The following is a 6030-nucleotide window of genomic DNA, read 5'->3' on the forward strand; positions in this document are numbered from 1 at the left end:
GCTAATGATCATGAGCATTTCTTCATATGTTTGTTGGCCACCTGAATATCTTCCTTGGTGAAGTGTCTATTAATACCTTCTGCCCATTTTTTATTTGGATTATTTGTCTTTTTGTTATTGAGGTATTGGAGTTTTCTATAAATTCTAGAGATAAGTCAGAAATGTCATTTCCAAATATTTTTTATCCCTATCTGTAGGTTCTCTTTTGACTCTTTTGGAGAAGTCTGGAAGCACATAAAAATTTAATTTTGAGAAGGTCCTATTCATCTAGTTTCTCTTCTGCTGTTAGTGCATTTTGGGTTATGCTTGATAGTCTATTTATGCTATATATTAGGGCCCCTAAATTTGCCCCTAATTTTTCCTTGAGGAACTTTATGGTTTTAGGTTTTTGTTCCATCTGGAGTTAGTTTTTGTGTATGGTGTGAGGTACAGATCTTGTTTCATTTTTTCTGCAAATGGATATCCAGTTTTTGCCAGCAACATTTGTTAAACAAACATTCTCTTCCCCATTTAATGGATTTCAGCCCTTTGTCAAAGATCAGCTGACCACAGGTTGATGGATCTATTTCTGGGTTCTCAATTCTATTCCTGTGGTCTATGTGTCTGTCATTGTACCAATACGAGGCAGTTTTGACTACTGTGGCTATGTAGTAGGTTTTGAGATCCAACAGTGTGAGACCTCCTACTTTGTTCTTCTTCAATAGTGCTTTGCTTATCCGAGGTCTCTTTCCTTTCCATATAAAGTTAGTGACTGGTTTTTTCATATCCTTAAAAATGTTGATGGGATCTGGATTGGGATTGCATTGAATGTATAGATTGCTTTGGGTAGAAATAACATCTTCACAATGTTCAATCTTCCTATCCACGAGCATGGTATGTTCTTCCATTTACACAGATCTTCAGTAGAGATTTTCTTTTATTGTTTCTAGGTCCAAGTGAATGGCAGTGGCAGCCATTTGGCAAGGTACTTTTTTGGCTCTTTCTTCTGTCACTTAACTTACACCAAGATACTACACTCATTGCCATCTAATCCATTATGACTCAGAACAACACTATAGGACAGAGTAGAACTTCCGCATAAAGTTTCCAAGGCTCTAATCTTACTTACCATACTTATTGAATCTGTGTGCTGAACTTTATTAAGCTGGACTGTATGAAGAAGAACATGGTATCAGGATTGGAGGAAGATTCATTAACAACCTGAGATATGCAGATAATACAACTTTACTGGCTGAAAGTGAGGATGACTTGAAGCACTCACTGATGAAGATTAAAGAATACAGTCTGCAGTATGGATTACACCTCAATATAAAGAAAACAAAAAACCTTACCAAGGGGACCAATAAGCAACATCATGATAAATGGAGAAAAGATTGAAGTTGTCAAATATTTCATATTACTTGGTTCTACAATCAACACCAATGGAAGCAACAGACAAGATATCAGACATCATAAAGCGTTGGGCAGATCTGCTGCAAAGGACTTCTTTCAAGTGCTGAAGAGCAAAGATGTTTCCTCGAAGACTAAAGTGTGCTTGATGCAAGCCATGGTATTTTCAATCGCCTCATATGCAAGTGAGAGTTGGGCAATGAAAAAGAAAGACCAAAGAAGAGTTGATGCTTTCGAGTTTTGGTGTTGGCCAAGAATGATGAAAGTGCCATGGACTACTAAAAAACTTAACAAATCCGTCCTGGAAGAAGTGTAGCTGGAATCCTCTTTGGAAGTGAGAATGGCCAAACTTCGTCTCACCTACTTTGGTCATATTGTCAGGAGGGACCGTTCCCTGGAGAAGGATATCATGCTTGGCAAAGTGGAGGGACAATGAAAAAGGGGAAAGCCCTCAATGAGATGGATTGACACAGTGGCTGCAACGATGGGCTCAGGTATAGCAAGGATCATGGGGCTGGCACAGGACTGGGCATTGTTTTGTTCTGCCATACATAGGATTGCTGTGAGTCAGAGACAACTCGACAGCACCTAACAACAACAACAATCTTTGTGGAAGTAGACTGCACATTTTTCTCCTACAGAGCAGCTGGTAGGTTCAAACTGCCAACATTTTGTTTAGCATCTGAGTGCTTCAATCACTTTGCCACAATATGTACATGGATAGTATGTGACTACTGTATATTTGCTTGCCTCTCTGACCCACACCTAGTACCATTTGCAAAATAATAAGATAGAAGTCAACTGTAAATATATAAAGGATCCCAAGTGTAGACCCAGTACTTATTTTCCATTCTTTCAGATTTCTTAGCACCTTTGAACAACTTCCTGTGTTAGGGAAATTCCCACCTTAGGAGTTCTACTACTCATTCTAGGCACTAGTTATTCCCCTCACCTACCATTGTGACCCTGAGTGGCACAAATGGTTAAACATTCTACTACTAGCCAAAAGGTTGGCAGCTCAAACACACCCACTGGTGCCTCAAAAGATCTCTCAGGCCTGCCAATCTGCTTCCAAAAAGTCACAATCTTTTTGTTGTTGTTGTTGTTGTTAAATTTTTATTGTGATGTGGGTGAAAGTCTACAGAGCATATTCATTTCCTATACAGCAGTTCATACCCATTTTGTCTCAAGACATTGACTATAATAGCTCTCTTCCCACTTCCTCCCCGTAATTACTTCTCACCTGTGTCCTTCCCTTCCATAACTTCCATGTCCTTCCCTTCCTTCCCTGCCCTCTGAGCCAACTCCCTGTACATATACTGCCCCTCTATTCTCCCACGATTCATCTTTCCAAGGAGTGTACCTACCTGATGTACAGGTTCAACCCATATACCTGTCTTTTACTTGGCTGGAAGCCACAGTGAGTTCAATTCCAGACCTAAAGGGCAGCTATGGGCCATACTCTCAGGGGTTTCACCAGGCTCTATCAGACCAGCAAACCTGATCTTTGTTTTGTTTTGTTTTCTTTATGATTTTGAGGTTTTTTTTACATTGTTCTCCCACTCTGTCTAGGATCTTCTACCCAGATCCCCCTCTGAGTGGTTGACAGTGGTAGCCAGACACCATCTAGTGCTTCTGGTCTCATGGTCATACAGGCTGAGGAAGGCATGGTCTACCAGTCTTTTGGACTAATTGTTTCCGTGCATCTTTGGTTTTCTTCATTCTTCTTTGTTCTGGATGAGGAGGACCCATCATTGTATCTAGATAGACACTTGCAAGCTTTTAAGACCCCAGTCGCTACTCATCAAAGTAGTATGTGGAACAATGTTTTTGTGGAGTATATTATGCCAATTGAACTTGATGTCCTCTGCGACCATCATCCTGAGCCCACAGGTCCAACTACTCACTCCTTCTGGGTAGCTGGCTGTGGCTAAGAAGTCACCAGAAACTTGTCCCTTTTCAGCTCTACTATATACCTGGACATTCTTGCAGAACATACAAATGCACTTGTAGAAACATCCTCTGCCAACCCTATACATTGTTGTGGGCACACTCCCCCCTGCATAGACATACCTGATCCTTCAGCCTGTCCATCCATCTATCCATCCATAGATCAATGTTTGCCATCCCTGATAATGCAGTACTGTATGTGCAAAAGGATTCATCTCTGTTGTCTGTACCTTCCATGCACCTCCCTATGTCTTCCTCTTCCTCAATCCCACTGTGTTTATCACTCACATTTGGTACGTTGTCCTTCTCTTCACCCAAATCAATACTTGTCTCTACCTATCTAGCAGTGTTCCCTCCCCCCTCCCACCTCTAGTAACTAACAAAATAAGTTTCCTTCCATATATAAACATTTCCTTGACTTTTCACAATAGTGAACTAATAACGATATTTATCCTTCTGTGATTGACTTAATTTCATTCAGCACAATGTCCTCCAAGTTCATCCACATTATGCGGTGTTTTGCAGATTCCACATTATTCATTAGGGTTGCATAGTATTCCATCGTGTGTATGTACCATAGTTTGATCATCCTTTCTTCTGTTGATGAGCACCTAGGTTGTTTCCATCTTTTTTGCTATTGTAAATGGTGCGATGAACATGGGTGTGCATAAATCTGTTCTTGTCCTGGCTCTCATTTCTTTAGGATAGATACCTAGTAAGGGGATTGCTGGATCAAATGGTATTTCTAATTCCAATATTTTAAGAACGTGCTTTCCACAGTGGTTGTACCATTTTACAGTCCCACCAGCAGTGTATGAGAGTCTCAATCTCTCCACATCTTCGCCAGCGTTTGTTATTTTCTGTCTTATTGAACTTCGTTATTAGTGCTGGAGTGAGATATTATCTCGTTGTTTTGATTTGCATTTCTCTAATGACTAATAATCATGAACATTTCTTCATGTGTTTGTTGGCTGCCTGAGCATCCTCTTTGGTGAAGTGTGTATTCATGTCTTCTGCCTGTTTTTTAATTGGATTTTTTGTCTTTTTGTTGTTCAGGTGTTGGAGTGTTCTATAAACTTTAGAGATACGTCCCTTGTCAGATATATCATTACTGAATATTTTTTCCCAATCTGTTGGTTCTCTTTTTACTCTTTTGGAGAAATCTTTTGAAGCACATAAACATTTAATTTTTAGAAGGTCCCATTCATCTATCTATTTTATCTTCTGCTGATTGTGCATTTTGGGATATGTTTGATAGTCTCTTTATGCTATATAAGTAGCTCACTGCCATCAAGTTGGATCCGACTCATAGCGACCTCTCCTTGAGTTTCCAAGGCAATATCACTGCAGAAGTAGATGGCCTAACTTTCCTTCCAATGAGTGGCTGTGGGTTACTTAGGCACTATGCCACCAGAGCTCCTGAGGGCCCCTAAACTTGCCCCTATTTTTTATTTGAGGAACTTTACAGTTTTAGGTTTCACATTTAAGTCTTTGATCCATCTGGAGTTAGTTTTTGTGTATGGTGTGAGGTATGGATCTTGTTTCATTTTTCTGCAAATGGATATCCAGTTTTGCCAGCACTATTTGTTAAACAGACAATCTCTTCCCCACTTAATGGATTTCAGCCCTTTGTAAAAAATCAGCTGACCATAGGTTGATGGATCTATTTCTGGGTTCTCAATTCTATTCTACTGTGTCTGTGTGGTCTATGGTCTATGTGTCTGTCATTGTACCAATACCAGGCTGTTTAACTACTGTGGCTATATAGTAGGCTTTGAGATCTGGAAGTGTGAGACCTCCTACTTTGTTCTTCTTCTGCAATTGTGCTTTGCTTATCCAAGGTCTCTCTTCTTTCCATATAAAATTAGTGATTAGTTTTCTCATATCCTCAAAGAACATTGATGGGATCTGGATTGGAATTGCATTGAATGTATAGATTGCTTTGGGTAGTGTTGACATTCTCACAATGTTCAACCTTAGTATCCACGAGCATGGTATAGTCTTCTATTTATGTAGATCTCTTATGGTTTCTTGAAATAGTGTTTTGTAGTTTTCTTTGTACAGGTCTTTTGTGTCCCTGGTAAGAGTTATTCCCAAGTATTTTATTTTTTGGGGAGCTATTGTAAATGGTAAGGAGCTCTGGTAGCACAGTGCCTAAGGTATCTGGCTACTAACCAGAAGGTCAGTAGTTCAAATCCACAAGCCACTCCATGGAAGCAAGACTGGGCAATCTATTTCTGTAAAGATTTCCCACCTTGGAAATCCAATAGAGGTCTCTGTGCAGTCTGATCTTATGCTTTTGGTTCTTTCACAACAGATGTCACCCAATTTGTTTCTTATTCATGTTATTTGTATTCTCTCCCTCTTTTCCTTTTTTAAAATTTGCCTGTGGTTTGTCAATTTTATTAATCTTTTCAAAAAACAAACTTCTAGTCTTATTGATTTTCTTTTTGTCTTTCTATTTTCTGTTTCATTTATTTCTGCTTGAAGCTTTATTATTTCTTTTCTTCTGATGACTGTAGGTTTTTTTTGCTGCTCTTATTCTAATTGTTGGAGATGTTGGGTTAAGGTGTTGATTTAGGCTCTTTCTTCTTTTTTTGATGTGTGCATTTATTGCTATAAATTGGCCTCTGATCACTGCTTTTGCTGTGTCCCAAAGATTTTGGTATGTTGTGTTTTCATTCTCATTTG

The sequence above is a fragment of the Orycteropus afer genome, unplaced genomic scaffold, assembly GCF_000298275.1.
Source record: "Orycteropus afer afer isolate SDZICR_OR568_19922 unplaced genomic scaffold, OryAfe1.0 scaffold00100, whole genome shotgun sequence".
In the NCBI taxonomy this organism is placed as follows: Eukaryota; Metazoa; Chordata; class Mammalia; order Tubulidentata; family Orycteropodidae; genus Orycteropus; species Orycteropus afer.